The 20,499-nt window shown below is 45.2% G+C and overlaps 1 protein-coding gene across 12 annotated transcripts in view; it reads right to left on the bottom strand.

Moving 5' to 3' along the window:
* Positions 1-20,499, bottom strand: part of CSNK1G1 (casein kinase 1 gamma 1) — an 82,411-nt gene that overhangs the window by 46,430 nt on the left and 15,482 nt on the right. For 6 of the 12 annotated variants that reach the window (XR_014934453.1, XM_085515997.1, XM_015872332.3 and 3 more), the window contains exon 2: positions 19,321-19,428. The exons of 2 other annotated variants lie outside the window; for them this stretch is intronic. The gene's annotated coding sequence lies outside the window, so the exon portion shown is untranslated. The remainder of the gene's footprint in view (positions 1-19,320; positions 19,429-20,499) is intronic. 4 more of the 12 variants (XM_085515998.1, XM_085515995.1, XM_085515992.1 and 1 more) reach the window with 1 other exon arrangement.

Here is a 20,499-nt window from a genome sequence, read left to right on the forward strand (position 1 = left end):
CACTCTTTGAACTGGTATGGGGCCTGGTGTCATCTTGTTGCAAGAGAAAGCTTGATTTCTCCTCTGCCTCCTCCAGCAAGTTTGAGCCTTCAGCTCATTCAGTACCATGACATAGAGATCAGAGTTGATACTTAGTCCAGGTTGCAGGAAATCCAGAAGGGTCACCCCTTTTCCAAAAGACACGAAGAAAATTAATTCCACCCTTTGCTCCATCTGCACTTCCACGTCAGACACCAATCTGTCAGAGTGCCCCTCTGCTGCCATCTGTCACACAGTAACAACACAATGTACAAGTGGTGGGAAGGCTCAGCCTCTGCTGCTGCACCACTAACATCCACCTCTGACATCATGGGCTGCATCATCAAACAAGAGGCACGACTTTCAGAGCAGCCCTCATACATAGAAAGGCTATATTTCAGAGTTCAGCAGTGATTTTCTTGTCTGTTTCATGAAATGAAGCCATCCACCTACTTCCAGCCCTCCAAAAATAAAAGACAGGAATTATTCCCCATTCACAGACCAGCAGCATGGAACAAAAGCATTAACCCCTTTGAAATATGAGTATATTCTCCCTAACCTTCAATTGTGGTGTGCATTTTTTTTTTCTTGAAACTCTTGTTTTGATCTGATGCATCTGTACACAAGGCAGAAGTCACTCACGAGAGATGCAGAGCACGCGGGCAGAAAGCGAACAGTTGGAAATCCCAGCTTCTGAGCACTGAACTAGTCTTTTGCACAACCCCAACCTTCTCTGTTGCCATTAGCAGTTCTACAGGATGACAGAAAACTGGGCACAGCTCTACAGAGGGCGATCCTCCCTGGATCAGAAAAGTTTCTGCAAAAGAGCGAAGATTAACTAAGGCTGACATGCAACCTTATCAACACTTTGTAATTATTACTCACTGCTTTTGTCCATGTGTCACTGGGGGGCTTCTACACCAGACAGGAGGTTTGCAGGACCCTTAGGATGACAAGCCTTCCTAAGATGCTGGTCCCTCCACACTGCATTTGAAGGCCTCCAAGACTGAAGAGGAGCTGGTAAGAGCAAATATCTATCCACATGGATCTGCTTCATGCAGGATGAGTCTCACAAATACACCCATTTTAAGCCGTGGTTTTGCCAATGCTAAGAGCCTTGCTCAGGTTGCACAGCTTACAACCTACAGAACGCTGTAGCTAGCCATGACTAAGCAGACTCTTTTATAGAGTGAAAACAGGATGAACACTCACCATCTTCTTGCTCAGAAGTGCACTGCTGCAGAAAACACTGAACAGCATGTTTGCAGCAAGCGCTGCAGGCCTGAAAATCATCAGGTCATCCAAGAACAAAGGCACTGCAGCCATTCTACACCACAGCAGCACCTAGGAGGACCCCATGAGATATTAAGCACGGTTCAAACAGCCCATCACCATCAGGCACCACCGGATCATTAAGAAAGAGCAGGTGAAAATGTTCACCTACAAGAAATGCAATGTTCAGCATTACCAGCTCCTACTTCTACCTCAAACACACGTAAATCAAGCTTTAATACTTAATTAAAACCAGACATGGATTACCAGGAAGCATTTGACAGAGGCAAGCAGGATGAGATGCTTCTTCATCACATATCCCCAACATACTCTTAAGCAGCAGTGTTTATTTTGACAAGGTGAGTTATCACCATTGCTCAAATTCTCCTGCGTTGGTACGAGGAGTTTCATTTGCTTTGTGACATCAGTCATTGCAGAAGCAATGACGACGCTCTCTCAGATATCCACAGAGCACAGGGCGTCCTGGGAAAAGACTTGCTCCAAAAAGCAACCCACAAAGCAATGGGCGGTCATTGAAACTCAGGAAGTTTACTTCTGAGCACAACTCAAATGTGCAAGGATGAAGGTAAGCTCTGAAGGCTAAATCAGGGATCAGAAAGATGAGTAAAACAGAAATCCCATGAATGAAAAGAGGAAAACACAGTGGGTGCTATCAAACCCAGAAAGCACCGCTCCCCCTGCAGGAAGAACCCATAACTCTAGGAAGCGCATAGACAACAGCTGCAGATTCAACAAAAGGGTATCAAAGAGAAGCCTCCAAGAAAGAGCTCCATCCCTTCCCACTTTACAGCTAGAAAACAAACAAAACCAATGCCTGGTATTTTGTGAGACGTGAAAGGCAGCACAGATTTGTAGACTGGGGAGATATTACTAAGTTGGGTAAAAGACTTGGAAAGTAAAAGGCAAAATGCACAGGGTGGGAGCAGGTTACAGTGAAGGAAAGAGAAATTGTGGTAACACCACAAGTTAATCTTCTTTAAAGACTTCCACATTCAGCTAAGGGTCACATAGCAAGTAAAAAGAGTGTAGAGTCAGTATAGGCTTGAAGTCAGCTGAAAGGGCTTCACAACTGTGGCAAACATCAGGTGGCCTGAGCTGCCCAAGAACTCATTCCAGGTCATCATGTTCTGCTGCTGGATACCAGAAAGCATTTAAGCTTCATTCTGCCCATTCCAGCACAGAGCATCACCGACCACCTGCCCACAGAGCTCTGCATCCCAGTACTGGGGCAGCTCTGCAGCAGAACCTGATGCCTTGGCACAGATCTTTTCCAAGTGCTTGCCTACCTGCTGGCAAAAATAGCAACACTGCAGAACAGCATTTCACCAGTAAAGTGGAACTGAAAGCCACCAAAAGGCACAGAGACACAGCCCAACACATTTCAAAGAGCTGATATTTGAGTTGGCTTCCACCTCCAGTGGCAGCTCAGTCACTGCTTCAGGACACAGGCCATGGCTCCTTACAGGGCCATCCTGTGAGCACTCCTGCCTTGCCCCATGGCCTTCCCCCCATCTTGCAGACTGAAGCCTGGACTCATTCACATTCTGCATGCAAGTTTTTGGATCCAACCAGAGGCACGTGCTGCTGTGGTTGAAGCTCACACAGCTTCAGTAGGACAAGCAACTGTGCTCTCAAGCGGGAGAAGCACACACAGCCCCACCATGCACTTCCTGGCTTGTGATTGAAGATTCTAACCGTTACAAACTCCCATGCCCACATCCTCCCCCACTCATTTGTATAAGCATCCCCAAGGGGAAGGATGGAAAGGTCACAGCTGGCAGGCTGCAAACAGCAAACATCCTTTCTCAGCCCAAAGCCTCCTGCAAACAGGAATCCAGAGCCTGTAAGAAAGGGGCTGATAACCTCTTTATTATGGCTCACCTGATCCCAGCTGTCAGTACATACACCCAACTGCACAGAGACCTTTCACTACTGCTACTATGTACTAATAGTGACTGTTGTAAACCTGGCCTCAAACATGGCTTTCGGGAACTAGCAATGTAAAAGCTCTTGGTTTTGGAGGAGGAGTGGCAGAAGAATGAAGGCTATACTGTAATCTGAAGTTTAAAATTTAAAGACTACTTGGAACACCAGGACGATTTCCTGCCACGATTCAAACTTTTTCACAATGATTTTCCTTCCTACCTTCCCACCCACTCAGCAAGATCGCTCCTGAAAGTTACTTGCATTTCAACAAATGCTGCATGAATATATTTGCCTAATGGTGACTCAGTTCAATTCCAGTATTCATTTCACTACAATGTACTCAGAGACAAGGGAACAGTTATTTAATAAACGATACAGGGTTAAAAGGAAATTACTTAAAGCACAGTTAGCTAAATAAAGAAGCAAGTTTAGTGTCCTACACACTTAGGACTTGAGATCTCAAGCACTGCACCAATAAATCCACAGGGTTAGAGCTACAAACCAGCTTCTAGCTGGTGTTGAAGACAGCTGCCACTCACACTCTGATCAGTCCCAGCACAAAGAAACGCTTATTGCTCGCTGAGCACATCACAACTCTGCTTTGGTCCAGAGACATTACTAGTAGCAATCCCTTTCCCACAGTGAAGTTCTTAAGTTTAAAAGCAGCAGCACCTATGGACAGCACAATAAAGACACTGCAAACAAGTCAGCAGTCTTGACTTCTACCTTCGGAAGGCACAACTTGCTTGCCATGCATTGAAAATTTCCCTGACCTACTTGAGGAACCTGGATACTTCTCCAAGATGAGAATGTGAGCTGTTGATCTGCATTGTGACACGAATTCAGAACATAACTGTCCAAACTGATACTGAAAGTGGATTTCCCTTTCCTCAAATTGAATCAAACAGGCTCAATGCGGGTCTGTGGACATTTCTGATTTGCAAGGGATACAAAACTCACTAGCCTGCAAACACTTGCTAGGCTGGTAACCTGTTCACCAAGTGGGAGCAGTTCACTCTGACCCCTTTTCCTCTCATTAAGCCCAAATTCTGAAGAAAGCTCCATATTCTGTTGGAGTTCCTGGTTTCATACAGAGTGGGATGAGATCAGCCACCCCATTTCTCAAAGCAACTCCACAACTCTTGCTTTAGGACAAGCCACACATGCTTTCTTGCTACATTTTCCAACATCCGTGCTATGCACACATGCAGAACTTTTGGTAAATCTCTTGATCTGGAGAACGTTTTCCAGACAAGATCTGCTTTTCCTACATGACTTCAAAGACTATAAAATCCTCCAGGGCTCTCAACTGACATGTTATAAACAGACCGATACATGAGGTCACCAGCTTCCAAGCTCATTCTGGGCAAAATCTAGAGCCTTCAGCAGTTGGCCCAAGAATAACTTTTTCCAAAGCCACCTTATCACTCACTTGGAATCACAGAACAACTTGGGTTGGAAGGGGCCCTGAAGATCTTCTAGGTTCCAGCCCACCTGCCATGGGCACAGCTGAACTACTCTATTTCTGGTAGAGTCTCTGTGGGACTGACAAGGGAAAAAAGGAAAAGAAAAGAGATGGTAATTTGCCCCGTTCCTAAAGGTAACAGGCAATCAAATATCCCACATTGGCTCGACCAAAATGAGGATCCTGCTGTGGTGCTTGGCTGCTGGCACAAGCAAGTAGGAAAGAAAGGTGCAGAAGGTGTACCACAGAATCACAGCATCATAGAATGGCTTGGGTTGGATGGGACCTCAAGGATCATGTAGTTCCATCCCCCTGCTGCAGGTGGGCTGCCAGCTGCTGGATCAAGTACTAGATCAGGCTACCCAGTGCCCATCCATCCTGGCCTTAATACTCAGTCTTCATTCCCTACAGTCATAGAAAATATGCCCTCTTTCTTGTTCGTCTGCTTCCACCCCTGGGGAGCTTTCTGGTTTTCCTACACCTGCTGGGAGATACTGATTCCCCCAGTAAGGTTCCTACAATGGGAATACATTTCAAGTCCCCAGCTGCATCCAAACTCCCATCATAGAAGAGATCAGCATTCCTAAACAGCATTAAAGTGACCTGGTTTAGCATCAGAACTGTGAAAAACAACAGAAAAAAAACATGGAGAAAGTAGGTCAAAATTCTCAGCTGCAGTTTAAAGCTGGTAGCAGCATCAAAGCTGCTAAGAGCACGTCACATCCTATGTCCCACACCTGGAAGGTTGCAGATGCCTTTTAACGAATCACTTCTGTTCAAATCCTTTGGCCAAATGAGTTCACGTTCAGCTTATGCAGTTTTGTTCAGAACTTCACAGACCAGATAAAAAAAGGTGAGGTGTAAAACAGTGTTTAAGTAAATTGTTGGAAAGGGAGGACAGACAACTGCAGACCACTACCACCATTCCTTACTCTGGACTGACAATCTGACACAATACAGTTCCAGTTTTCACAAAGGGATGAATCCAAATGAACTCTCAGCACTTGAGAAGCGAACCCACTTGAAGCCCTTTCCATAAAGTCTTCTCCTTGAAGATCCTTGCTAAAAACTATTGATCGTATCATCCTCAAACAAATGTGCTGCCAAGTTATTTCTGTAAGCAAGTCTTGGGCTGGTTGTTGGCCATCTCACCAAGAGCAGCATCCTCTACATTCAATCAGTCCCAAATTTTGTTCTCAGAAGCTTTTATACAAGTTTAACAGGAAAGCCAGGAACATCATGCTGGAAAAAGTAGTAATTTAGTTGTTTCACATGCAGAGTCTTGAAATGAGAAATAGACCAGAGGAGTGGTTTGTGCAATGCAAGCTGGACACATCAGGTCCCCTTCCCCACTTGAGCTGAAGCCACACAGCATCCAGCTATGCATGTTCATACACTAAGTACTACAAACCAGGTTCTGCCAGAAGGGGAGTTCATGTACTTCATCAAGAGTTGCACAATGCTGGAACCTCTGAACTATTAAAATCAAGGAAAAAAAGTCCCCATATAAAACTTACGAGGCTCCTTTTGTTGTTACTTAAGCGGGAAAGAGGGAGAAAAGAGCAAAGACAAGCCCCCAGCTTCCTTCTGAGGCTGGGTGCAGGAGGCAGACGTGCAGCCCTCTGCACAAAGGCCTGACAGACTGCCAGATCCCTGCCTGTAAGCACCAAGCACCTCTGAACAGTGCAGGTGTTTAGCCCACACACAGCTGCACGCTGCAGCCCTACCAGGGATCCTGCACATACACACTGCTTCAGAGAGATGCACCTTGAGATGACGGCAGCCAGCCCCAGCTCTCTCAAAGGCCAGCAAAAGCCCAACATCTGAGATACTGTGCACTTGCAAAATCGGATCAGGCAAGATCAGATTCCAGGAGACAGATAATCATGAGGATGCTATAGAGGAAATGAGAAAGAAATTGGTAGTGGTGAAAGGCCTACAGCAGAACCAGTGCAGGACGAGAGAACTCAGCAGACATTCTCTGATATCTAAGCACCTCATATATCCCTATTTTTTTTTCCCCAGGTTACCCAAGAGCAAAATGAAAGCTCCAGGTACATCTACACCACTTGCTGCCCTTCAGATAACAGTTCTGAAGAAGAAAGGGTAAAGCCCACTAAGGCTACTTCAAGACATTCACCTGCATCTTCAAGAAACAGCCCACATCAGGCAAATTTAGGTGCTCTGATGGTGAATAGCAGCTGATGGATGTAGCTGTAATTTGCACTCACTGATACCAGCAAGGAGCAAAGTCCTTGATGAGCAACTTCAGCTCTGGAGTGGTCTGAGATCACTGGGAGCAGTGATCCACAGACTGACAGCAGAACTTAACACAGATGCACACTGATAGCCTATGACTTTTTCATCTGCCTGGCAAGGAGAAGCAGACTGGAGGATGAATTGCAGACATGCTGGGGAAGCTTGAGTAGACTGGTGATTTGGCAGCTACATGCAAAAAAAAACCACCAAAAAACAACCCAACAACAGCCACCAGCCCTCCTTTGCACCATCCAAACCATTAAATGCTTTTTTCTGCTCTTAGAAAAAAGCATGAAAGCATACACACAGCTTTCATGGTGTGTATGGATAGGGAGAAGTGCCTCTTATAAGGCAGAAGGAAAGTCCTCGTGAACTTGAATGGAGAGGATCATGGAAAAGCAACAATCCCTTAATAATGAGGGACAAGTAGGAGTCATGCTAACTAAACACAGCTTGAGCTGAAAGACAGCCCTGACTAATTCAGAGTGCTGAGAAGCACATTCTGACCTGGCTGTGCACCAGGATTAAGGCTAGCACTCATCTCCTCTGGAAGATGAAATTCAAACACCACTCAGTAAATAAACAGTATTAAATAGTAAAGAGGTGGATACAGCTGTAGGCTGTCCCCCCAAGTAAGAGGAAGGTCTCCCACCTCCAGAGGTCTCTGGCTGCCCCATAGAAGCTGGTTGCCTTTCCTCTGACCCACTAAAACTCACAGCACCACAAAAACACAAGTACAAAGGAGCAGAGCAGCCTTCTCTTGGTTGCCTTGGATTAGAAGGATACAAACCTCTGCCAAGGCTCACATCTCTCAAAGAGTTTCAGATGCTGCTGGTCAGACTGAGGATCTCAGCCTCTGCAACCAAGCAAAGCAGAGACCTGGGGTGATGCTCAACAGCAGTCTGAAGCAGCACCATCCCCTAATGGTATCCATCATTGTATGAATAGTACCATGTCCAGACCACAGCTGCAAACATCAACAGGCTTCCAGCTGGGGAGAACATCAGTGATATTGCACCTGGTAGCTCCACAGATGTGGGAAGCTAGTCTGGAATTGAAACCTAAATATATGGGGGTGTAATGGTGTGCTATCCCAAAAGCAGCGCTCTCACCAATGATCTGGATGAGGCTCTTTACCACCACAGAAAGCAGCAAAACCTTCCAGAAGAAATCACCTCCATGCATGAGGCATAAAATTAGCAAAGTGCATCAAAAAGAGGCCCCTTCCAAGGGAACTTCATGCTAGTATCCAACCGTGTGATGATTTAGGTGCTGAGAAAACACACACCAATAAGCCAGGCAGGTTAATCCCTGCCTAGGTGTGCCCTACAGGGATGAATACCAGAAATCAGTCCAAGTAAACATGGCTGTAAGAGGGACTGTGTACCTTCATTGCTGCTTTGGGGCACTGTTTGGCCAAGGATTGACAAAGCTGCTCCTCAGCACCATGCAGCCCATGTGCTGAGAAAACACTGCCTGCCTGTCACCTGAAATGCCTCATAAGAGATGGTAACAGAAAGGCAGCACAGGGAAGTGAGGGATGGTTAGCTCTTAAAAAATGCAAGAGTGATGTCAATAGAGGACACAAAAAGGGAGCATAAGAGAACTCAATATTGAGTGATTTAGCACAGATCACCTTTTCATTTTCAAGCCTGAACTCCACCCCCTTCTCCCTTGCAGGCACTGCCTTCTCCAGCAGTCGCAGGGCTGTGCTGCTGCTTCATATCACCAGATCAAACATCTGGCAGGAATCCAACCAACATCTCCGACATTATTTGGTTTGCAGTTAAGCTGTTTTTCAAAAAGGAAACCACGTACCTGAGAGCAGGCAGAAGGAAAGCTCCCCTGGCCTGCAGCACACTGCTGGAGGCAAATGGGGGACAAGCCCCATATGCAGGTTAGAGAGCACCAGGCATCCGGGGAGGAAAAGAACCAGTGCTCCCAGTTATGAAACTGCTCACTTAGGGCTGAGGAAGATGTTGTTAGAGCAAACAGATCTGAGAACTGCATTCAGGCAGGGGCAGCAGCTCCTGCACCTCATCCTCCCCTACCTCTCCCCTGTCTTTGTAGGGTCACATGCAGCTCAATTTGGTCAGAAAGAGATTCTGTAGAACTAAGCAAGCAAAACTGTTGAGTAGAAGTGTCTGGTGGTGCCTTCCTCAAACCTTGCTAACCCCAGGAACAGTCTGTGAGACAGAGCTTCATATGGAAGGCATTGCTGCAGCAGGCACCGAGCTCCAAGCCTAACAATTTGTCCTCCCTTACCATTCTGGAACTACAAAAACTCCATGAAGTCTTCACTGTAACCGTGCTACAGTCCTGGAACAAACTCTCAACAGACCCAAGCACACATATCCAACAGGGTAGTATCCTTGTGGCCCATCAAAAATAACCTCCTTCCTTTTCACTGAAATTTAAGATTTCCTTCTTTCCAGGCTCCCAACTGTGTGTGCTTATGAAGCAGTTTAGCTGTCAGAAGAGATTGATTCTGATAGTCTATGCGATTGAGAAGTTGCCAAGAACGACATGCAGACAAAGCAAAATACCTGCTGGAGACGTGCAGCCCCTTGGAGGGGGGCTGAGAGATGCCTGGCAGCTCTGTGACAGCTCTGAGGAACAGCCCAGCCTCCTGCTTTGCACAAAGCAAAGGTCAGTCCTGCAGCATGGCTCTGAGCTGCCTCCTCCCAGTGCAAGGTACAGGCTCAGTTACTGGCTTCCTTCTGTGCTTGCCAGCAATAAGATGGGCTGCACCTACACGAGCTCCATAATGCCCTGCACTTCCTCAGCAGAGCAATCAGTCTCAAGATACATAGACAGGCTGGTGCATATGTTCCCAGAGTAATGTCTGTACCTCATTACTCTTCAGGAGGGCTGGGTAGCAGCCAGGACTATAGGGAACACCTGTGAGGACCAGGAGTAGAAAGCTTTCAGGTGCTGGAAGGGTGCTTTGGCTCTTCAGGATACATCAGAAAGCCCCATACCACATCTGCCACTCTTCTACCTGTGCCACTTCTCCACGATATCGCTCAGATGTCTGTGTGCAGCCAGGTAACATCAGGGAGGCACACAGCAGGCTGGCAGGCCCACCATTAAGCTGCTCACACAGTGTGTCTGGGCAGCACAGAGAAAGCACCACAAAGCAGCAAGTAATCTCCAGTTTCTCACAAAGAGCCTTGAGACAAGCTCTGCAGGTTGTTTTTCCTTTTGGCTGTACCCATCTGGCTGACACTGTTTGCATTCACACACTATCAAGCTCCCTGAGTTTCCTCCCTTTTCTTGGGTACACAGTAATTGGATAGATTTAAATTTGCAAAGGAGCAGCCCAGCTATGAGACACTCTACCTTCCTGAATGCAGGTTCATAAGGAAGGGCTGCCAGCCATCACACTGATAAAAGGAGAGTGTGTCCATTGGAAGTTAACTTACAAGAGAAGCAGCACAAGGTGTGGGCAAGAACAGATGGCAGAACCCCTGCACAGCAAGGCAAAGCATCCCTGCCATACACACACCCATGGTGAGAAGCACAAGGAGGGAACAGCACTGCTACCCAAACCCCAGCACCATGCAGTGTTGTTTCCAGGACCAACGAACACCATTTTAACAGCACAAGAAACCTGAGTTATTTTAACACATAGGCTTGAGCGGTACAACTACTTCCACCAGGAGTTACGCTCCCCAGGGCCTGAGAAGGATCAGCATAGAGGTTATGGGATGTGGCAAACAAGCCCTACCACCAGGTACCTCCCGTTCCCTGTGTCCCAAAGGAGCACTCCCAGTGTTGCATCAGAACTGACAGGACTGGATGCCCACCTACAGCATGCTCGGTTTCGAGCAATGACTGCAAGCAGCAGGAACAAGCAGCACTGACACAAGCTTTCAGGTTTGCATGCATTTGATGTAGCAACATCAGCTTAAGGAAACAGCATGCAGGTGAACTGGGGGCAGGAGCAGAAGAGATTTCTCAGTTTCAGACAGATTTACAAGCCAGCATCTAGTTCTCTTATTTCCCTGATGCTAAGGACTTTGCACAGCTTGCAGTCTGGCTCCTCTGTCTGCTGTAAGCCTGACACATGCCCATGTAAAGCAAATATTATGCGACAACAAACAAATCTTCTACCCGCTTATGGTCCGGCAATCCATTCAGAAGCAAAGGCAAGGCACATACCTATAAATGCCAACTAGTATGAATAACAGCAAAGTCAAGGCTTGCTGTCAGCAGAAGGAAACATTTGGCTAAAGCAATCAGATTTATGTATTGGCCTCAGATATGTCAGTATTCCTGCTTTCCAAGCTTCTGAACCCATTCATGCATTGACATCTCTGTTAAATGGGATTTGAAAAATCCTTCCATTTCTGCAGCTGTTCTGACAAAGCCAAGGAAAGAAATCCACATACTCCCTCACCCAAGGAAATAACAAAGCATGAGCCCAATTATGTGGTGAAACACAAAGGAGAAGAGTTGTTCACAGCTGCAATAAAAGCTTCGCAACTGGGGCCTTACCAGATACTGCGTTATCCAAGGACTGACAACGCACTTCACCCTAAGCTGACGTTTACAGTCATTCAGTCCCTCTGTTACAGTATCAGCACATGTAGTGCATGGGAGTAAGCTGCTGATGGATGCTCCCTGCCCAGATCCCTGCCCTGTTCTGCTGGGAAGTCCCAAGGTGAAAGCCAGGGGAATTAGGCCAATAAACAACAGAACTTGAGGACTGAGACCGTATGAACAGAACATTTGAGCAGCCAATTCTAGAGTCATTCCTTAGGACCAGGGTTGCCAAGGAACAAGTGAGCTGGATCTTCAAGGAAAGCTGAGAAGTATTTTGATGGTCAAATTGAAGCAGTATAGTCTTGTGCTAAGAAAGGTTGTAATATATTTTGATAAGGAAATTTCAGGCACAGTAAGAAGAGCTCCATGATTCTGTATTACCCATCATGGGATGGCATAAGAAATTAGCAGTGCTGTCGAGAGAAACCTAAAGATTTCTCAAGAACCGAAACAAGTCCCTGTGATAAGATTAAGGCACGAGCTTGGTATAAAGAGATGTAACACTATGGCTTCACCTGGATTAGACACAGGGAGAAACCAAAGCCAACGCCCAAAGAAATAAACAATTCACAAGGAACAACAAGCAGAAGTCACCTGCTTCTGATACACTTAGAGAAAATATGAAGCACACCTGAAATTCAGACTGACTTTTAAACTAGAAACTAGAGTAGATGAACACATTTCCCTTCCCCTGTCACCCAGCTATAGCATTAGCCTCAAGGAATTCCTGCCATTTGGATTTTTTGCTGCTCCAAGTTCCAGTATAGCTTTGTGACAACCTGCAGCTTTCCATCCTGCTATGGATAAGGAAGCAAAAAGGCTCTGGAAGCCTTCTATTCTGCCCTTTCAGACTTCATACTTCAGTCTATATGGTTGTACCTTTTAGAATTGAGATGCAAAACATGTTTGTGGAGATTTGTAACCGTGGAACACACACCCTGATGAGCATATGTTGCTTTGCCTTTGACTAGCTGCAGATAGAAGTTTACTTCACACGGACCTGTAGCATTTATTTCACAAGCATCAATCTCAGGGAGCACAGACAACTTATTCCACCCTATCAATTTTAGTATCACTCTCTTTTTAGTATCAGGAAGATAGACTTATCTTCCCTTCCCAAAACCACTGCAGTGAAGTGTAGTGAAGAGACCCTTCAGGCTGCCAAAAAAAGGGAAAAATAGCAAAGTTGGGAACATTAAGCTACTTAATGCTTGAGAGCAGCTCCTAAGGTCATCACTTTGAGTGTTTCAGTATCTGGAGGCTGAAGTCTTCAGCAGGGAGTCCAATGCTTTCTTGGACAAACTGATGGAGCTGTGAATAACAAGAGCACATAAGGCTAAAACAAGAAGCAAGTTTGGCTTGTCTTCCCTTGTCTCATGCAGACTTACCACCTAGCCAACGAGAACAGCCAAAGTGCTTGGGCTACCAAGGGTCTCTGTCCTCTGAATGGCACAAAGCTCTCATCCAAACTTTCCCACCACCAAACTTTCAGGGAAATAAAGAAATGGTTGAGCCTCTAAGGCTGAAAAGCTTGCCTCCCACAACCACAGATCACCATAATACAAAGCATCGTCTTTAAACTGTATTTCCAAGATGAATTACTTCATTACTGTATCTGTTCCATTCCACGCAAACATTATAACCTTGAGAAAGCTAAACAAACAAGTCCAATTCTTCAGCCTGCAATGTGTTTCTCCTGCATGGGATGAAGTAAAAATACAGAGTACTTCTGAGGAGAAGGGTAGCATCTCCTGACAGCGTCTACACAACATGCCCAGTATTTGGCTGTACATCACTTACGTGTCAGAAGTCAACTTCTGTGCTTTGAATCCTGGAAATGATTTCATATTCAGCTAGAAATATCCCTGTGAATCACTCACTGTATGTGAAAGAAAAATCAAGTCACTGCCAGCAATCAGAGCATGAGAAAACACACCACAGGCCCACCTGGTGCCATCATAGAGGGACAGCACGTCTGACCAAGGCTGCAGGAGCATGGAAAAACACAGCAGTACTCTATATCAGAGCTAAAGACTTGAAGACTATTGCACAACCCAAAGCAATAGCATTACAGCAAGGTTGGACTGATTCTCTCCCTTTGAGTAAACCCATCCCACTTCTTTCTGGATTTATGTAGCTTTTTGGGACCTGCAGCTCTCAATGTCAAGCTCTACAGCTTAGATCAAGCAGGATATCTATCCCTTTTCCTCTTTCTCAGAGTGGAGAAAGCCTACCTACATCTCCTTCAGGGATGGATCATCATCTGACTGTACCAAAAGAGCCTTGTTCAGGGAGACAAGCTACAGAAGCTTCCCAACCTGCAGTTATAAGTGATGAACTACAAGTCTGTAAGCTGCTGCTGGATAAAAACAGCAACTGTATTTGCCTTTAAAAATCACTTACAGCATTTCTAGGGAGAAAGTAGAATAGTCCCTGTCTGTCCCATCCCTTGCTGTTCTTCCATAGCACACACGTTCAGATGCAGCAGAGGACAACTCTGGAGCTCTGTGACAAAGGGTGCCAGTTCCAGGAGCAGCCAGCAAACCCATGCTTGTTAGTGGGGCTGTTCACTGACTTGACTGCAAGGACCTGACTTGACTGCTGCAAAGGTTCTTCTGGTTTCCCTCAAAATGGTACCAAATACAGGAGACACGATGCCTGCATCTCTTCTGACCTCCCTATACTCTTGAATGTTGAGGAAATAGGATTACAATTTTACAGCCTCTGAAGGGAATTATTTCCTGGATTACTGTGGGAGCTGCACGTCGGTGCTACATTTTGGGTTGTTTTTAGGAAAAGATGAGTTAGCACGTGACAATTCTTTCAATTTAAGTGTTTGTAAGAAAGTAGCTTATACCTAATACATCTGCTGAGCAGATACATATTGTATCAGTTAATTAGCTTCACTTTTCCCAGTAGCTTTTCCCCCTCCCAACACAAGCAAAATCAGCAAGACCAAGTATCCCTGCACTGTCTGAAAACAGCTTTCACAGATCTATTTATGCCAGCACAACTACTGAGTTTGGGTGCGAGTCAAAGCTCCATATGCACCATTTCTGGTTTTGTTCTTATAGTAGCTCAGATACACAGTAACATGTTTAATATTCAGCAAGCTGCAAGTTCTGGAGCACAGTGGGAAGGTTCAAGGTGATGAGAAAAACTTCTGAAGCCTCCCAAGTGAAATAATGAAGCATTCACCTCCAGGTAAATGTTTTCCACAACCGCTCTCAGACAGACATCAGTTTACATCCATAACGCTTTCTGTTTGGTTCATACTGTTCCTAGTGACTAACTGCAGGTGAATCCCCAAGCAGCTCCCCAAAATCTCTTAAGCCTGAAACATGTCTCCAAATCAGAGCACCTCTAGAATGCTCCATCCCCAAGCACACAGCAGCCCAGAGTGCAACAACCTCAGCATTTTAACAGCAAAGTCAGAAGCTGGAATTAAGCAGAAGGCAGTAAGTCCAGCCCTGAACAGCCACGGGTTGAGGTCAGGACTGTTCAATTAGAAGCTGAGCTGCAACACCCTGCCCATGAGCAGGACAGACAGACAGACAGCTTCCCAAGCAATGGGCAGCACCGAGGGCCAACATTCCCAAGTTTGGTGGCGGCTTTCCATCAGGCTCCTGCTGAACCCCACTGAGAGGATAAAAACAAACAGCAGAGTTGCAGGGGGCTGCTATCATTCTGTCCAGCAAACTATCAGACTGCTGTTCCACTAAATAAACGGTTGGGAAGCTTGCAGACAATTGGACATGATGATTCCTCTAACAGCTCAAAACAAACGCACGTTCTCAAGGTTTGCTTCCCTGTTTGCTAATTTTCAGTACCTCTCTTTGTATCCTGTATAACAGCAGCATGCCAAGAACATAAAGGCTTTCATTTGTGTTAACTGTAGCACCAATAGCTCTCACTAAAACTGTAGCCACATCTTCCACACTCACTTGTTTTTGAAACACCAGGATGTAGCACAGCCTCCCTCCCCTTCCCACCAGGACAGGAAACTCTCAACTTCAATTATTTAGTTGATATTTCAATTCAACATAGTATTTCAATTATGAAAGCTTCAGTTAGTAAGCAAACCCCTCATCCTGTCGTTATCACCCATAACACACTGGGACATTCTCTTCACCCACCAAAGAAAGTGAGGCAGGATTTAGTTTCCCATACAAGTGGATCTGCCTCCTGCTGGGTTGACCACAATTACGTACGAAGTCACGGTTACATACAGCTGACAACAACCATTCACAGCAGGATCAGCACAGCAGATCAACCAGACTCAGCCCACACGGTGCTAATTGCCCAAGTGATGTTAATCTTCATTAGATAGCTTGATGCCCCTCCTCCAGCCTTAAAACAGCACATTTATGGAAGCATTAGCAACCACAGAAAAGGCAGCATAGCACAGAAAAATAAGGATCCATCCTTGCTCAAATGAAGCAGCAAGGCTTGCACCAGATTCTTAGCGCACAAATGGAAACCATGCTGACATACAATTGTTCCACCCCCATGTTCGCCTTCACACATTTCTTACAGGTCAGTTTGAAAGAATTAAGTCTTGTTTGGCTCAACATCCGGTGGCTGTTGCTAGAGGAAACAGACTGCAACACTTGAGCAAAAATAATGAGTTACATAAAACCCAGACTGCACGAGCAAGAGCAAGGGTTCTGCCAGCCTATGAATTTCAAATGTTACAGAAAACAGAGCTTAATTTCTGGGTTGGAATACAATGAAGTTAACCGGCCTGCATTACAACATAAAAATTCAAAAGCAACAAACGTTCAAGTTTTTATGAGTTGATGGAAATACAATCATGCTGTAATTAACCTTCTAGCCAGTAGCTGCTCCAATGATGTTCCATAAGCAGCTCTGCTAGGGACAGGTGAACTGCAGCTGCAGAGAGCACCAGCTCAGCTCCAGGCATTTCAAGACACAGATTATGCCTGATTAAGACTCTGATCAACTCAGACCCCAGAAGAGTTAAAAATGTTGTTAAATATGTCATTAAAAATTTAAGATTAGCCACCTCCATATGTAGCAGAAGAATATTTTACCTGTACCACTCCAAGCATCTTTTTGGTCACTGTTCCTCTTTCCTCTGGGTTTATCAGATCCTGCACCCAGCACCCAACAGATCAACTGCACACTGCTCAACTGCTGGCTCACTGCTGAGAAGGAACCCTAATGGCAGCGCTATTCGAGTACCCAAGACCAACCCAAAGCCTCCTATGATTACAGACCTTTAGTACAGACCTCACATATCAGAGAGTCCCACAACAGTAGATGCAGCATTCCTGAGAACATCTCAAACAGCGTAACTCTAATATACTCTAATATACTGGAATAGCACTTCACACGATGTACCTTTCTACAAATAGATACTGCTGTTCTTTGAGGAAAGTTTCAGCACTTAAATAATCCAGAAGCTTGATGGATGACTAATATAACTAGAAAGCTTCTTGTACAGAAGGATATTTTAGCTACCACACATCATCAGGACAACTCCATGTGCAGCCATAGAACAGCAGAGGCACCCAGAGCTTTCACTGCCATCTCCCAAGGTAAGACTGGGAGGGTAACATCAAGGGTAAGATTTTGGATCCAGATGGATTTTTGAATGGAGATGTGTGCTCTACAATCCACACTGAATGCTCAGACAGTACAGTATGTCCAGCACTGCTCCATCACATACCAGCACATGCTGGATCTACTGCCATGCAGAAAAGCACTCACTGAGTAGAGCAGAGATTAAACATTAACAACCCTTTAATCCAGGAACTTCCCCATTAAAACGGCTTCTGCTGCTCTTGTTCATCCATGCCATCCAGGAAAGATGTGCTCCTGAAGCCAGACTTCCCAAACGGGACATGGCAGGTTTGCTCAGAACACTGGGGGAAAACACAGTAGATTCAGTGGCTGCTCTCTTGTATGGCTTAGTAAGCCTGTTTTCATAGTACAGATGAGCAAGCAGAAGAGCCTGGCATAGTTTTCACAGGGACTGGGAAGAAGTCAGGCTGCTTTGGGATTCTGAGACAGAGATCTTACAGATGAAGACACAAGTACAGTGCTGGCTTGCAAAGGAATATGGGGGAATGGAGTCATGAAATGGGAAAACCAGAGGTAGCTTAAAAGTTAAAGTACACAAAAAAGATGGGATGCAGGAAAGGAACACAAGTGTAGGCAGCTTGGGAGCAAAATCGTGGCTGAGGTCAGCAGCACTTAATGTCTTGGAACTGCTAAGGCTGGAGCTTGACCCTTGAGGTCCCTTCCAACCCAAACCATTCTTTGATTCTATGATAAGGAGTTTCAGTAATACATCAGCAACTAAAAAAACCATGCACTTGGATCACCTTGCTGACTGATTTAGTGCTCCCATTGTCTAGCAGTCTATGTCAGAAATATGCATCTTTGTGCCAGTGGTGAAATAGAAAGCAAGTAAGGGAGAAAAAAGTTAAGCACTGTGAGCTGGGCAGAAGCTTCTGTCAAGTGGAAACACACGATATGATCCCAAACCCATGGAAATAGTTTCATCTGATAGAAACCTTCCCAAGATCCCAGTCTTCATACAGACAGAGAAGAAAAAGAAGGCAGTGACTTGTCACGGCAGCAACCTTCATCAGCACCACATCAAAAAAGTCTGCTTCAGACTTCAACAGCTTATCTTCAAGACAAAACAATACAAAAAGAATGAAGCGAAGTCAGATGCCTACAATCTCTGCTGCATCCATATTAAGATGATAGAGAGCAGTTCAGGCTGATGCTTAACCGAACACTTTTCACACTACTAACAGCATACTTACTACTGGCACAAAAAAAAAAATAAAATAATCAAACAAAACTGAAAACCAATTCTTCCTCTGGTCTGGAAGTTACCAACAGCAAACTGCCATCCTTCCATTGTTTCTTCCACTCTCCCACTGAAACTACCAAAAGTCAAAGGTTCACAGGGCTGCGTACAAAATTTAAAATGCAAATTACAATTCAGAGCATTTGTTTTCTGAAGTCATTCTGTCCAGGAGTAGAAACAGCACTCCAAAAGGATGAGACAAAACTCTAAACAGAAGCAAACTGTGTGCCACCCCTGCAGTACTCCTTACCAACATCCCTGGAAACATGTGCCAAGCAGAGTGACCTGCACTGCTCTCTCCAAGTCATCACCTTCATCCACCTAAATGTGCCTTTTGGTTTGGTTTATTTTGGTCACTAATGCCTGGTTAATGAAATCAAGGCATCTGTCCATGCCAAAGCCAAACACAAACCTTTGCTTTCTCTTCTCTCTTCAGGAGAGGAAAATTCTCAACACCTTCAGTTTTGAGTTTTCTGCTTGTCTCAGAGGCGAGCCCTAACAGAACAGGCAACCCACTTCATATCCTACTTGTCACACTGGAACAAATGCTCCCTTACAGAGCACATCAGCCTGATACCCCATTACTAAAGTTAAAGCACATTTTGAGAAGCTTCATCTCTTCATGAAAACTTTGGGACGACTTATCCTGCCCAGTTTCCTTGCTGAAGACACTCATATTTGGCACCATGGCAAATACCCAATGTTTCAGCTCAACACACACTTCCAAAAATGAAGCCAGGTAAAGTAGATCAGAGATACAAGCTCACAGATATTTCAGGTTAAAAAAAAAATGCTGGCAAAACTGAGAGAAAAATATAACAGAAATAAAAATGGAACAACTTGCAACTTGAATGCAACAACAGTCTCCTGGCATCTCTCCATAGACTCACCAGATACTTTTTAGGAGCAAAGATAAGAACGGCACACTAAGACCCCCCAGAATACAAAGCCCTGTGGTACTCACCACACGTTTTGTGACTCACTTCTTGTGTTTGTTATCTGACATCACAGGGTAGTGAGTGCTGGGGCATAGGAGCAGCACAGCAGCTAGCCAGTCATATCTGTAGCGAAACTGGAAGGCAAGAGAAAGCATTTTAGAAAGTTGAAATGTGACACTAAAACTAAATGTAACAGCTACAACTCAAACTTCTAACCAGACAAAAGAGCCAGCACCACTGCATTTTCACAACTACTAAAGCAGGGGTAGAAGATTAAGGGTACACACTGCCCTCTCCAACTGTTTGTTCTTCAACTACTGACCCCTGTCTCACAGCCACAGCAGAAGATACCTATCACTTGTCCCAGCACATCAGCCAGGAGAGTATTTTTTGCTGTCTCCATTGTGAAGAACAAATACGCCAAAGTCATCACTGAGCACCCAAGAGGCACTGCTTTGACTCGAGCACACTAGATTTTGCTCTACCTCTTATAAACTTCTTGTCAGTTCAGCCCAAGTCACACACACATTCTTCCAGTGTCACTCCTCAATTCTATACAAGAAGCTATGAGGATTGCTCAACGGCAAAGTCTCACAGCATGCACCATTAGTAATCCTCACCTACAATTACCAGTACCAATTGTGAATGAAGCCAGGCACCTGCTCTACAGCTTCTGCACTCAGTCATTCCATTCTTCTAATATGAAAAGGCATCATGTTAAGCATGACTCCTAATATGATGCTTATTAGGAAGCACTTCAGGGAAACTTCAGTTCTACCCCACGTTCAAGTTTTAAGAGCTTTGACCAGGTCAAACGTTAGAGCAAGGAAGAACTGGCCAAACTTGTCCCAAAACAAGCCCTACGAGAACTAGAAAACTGCCAAGTTCTCTGTATAGAGCAAGAAGGGACTGCAGCTTCAGTGAGTACTTGGGTAAAGGGTAGGAGCATCCCATTCACAAGGCAGCCCCTGTTTTTCAATGCCAGGCACACAGGGAAGCTTGCTCCTCTGCCACCCTGAACGTAGTTTAGTTAAACTTCAGAGGAAGACAGAAATACACATACAAATTCCTGTGAGGGATCTCTGACCAAAGACTGATTTGACAACTTCACCTTAATGCCAACTTTCATTAAGAAAGAAAAAGGAAGCCGGTCTGTTCCTAGAGTAAATAGATCATTTCACACTCTGCTAATCTAGAGGTTAGCT

The sequence above is a fragment of the Coturnix japonica genome, chromosome 14, assembly GCF_054131305.1.
Source record: "Coturnix japonica strain WE chromosome 14, WE-NBRP24, whole genome shotgun sequence".
In the NCBI taxonomy this organism is placed as follows: Eukaryota; Metazoa; Chordata; class Aves; order Galliformes; family Phasianidae; genus Coturnix; species Coturnix japonica.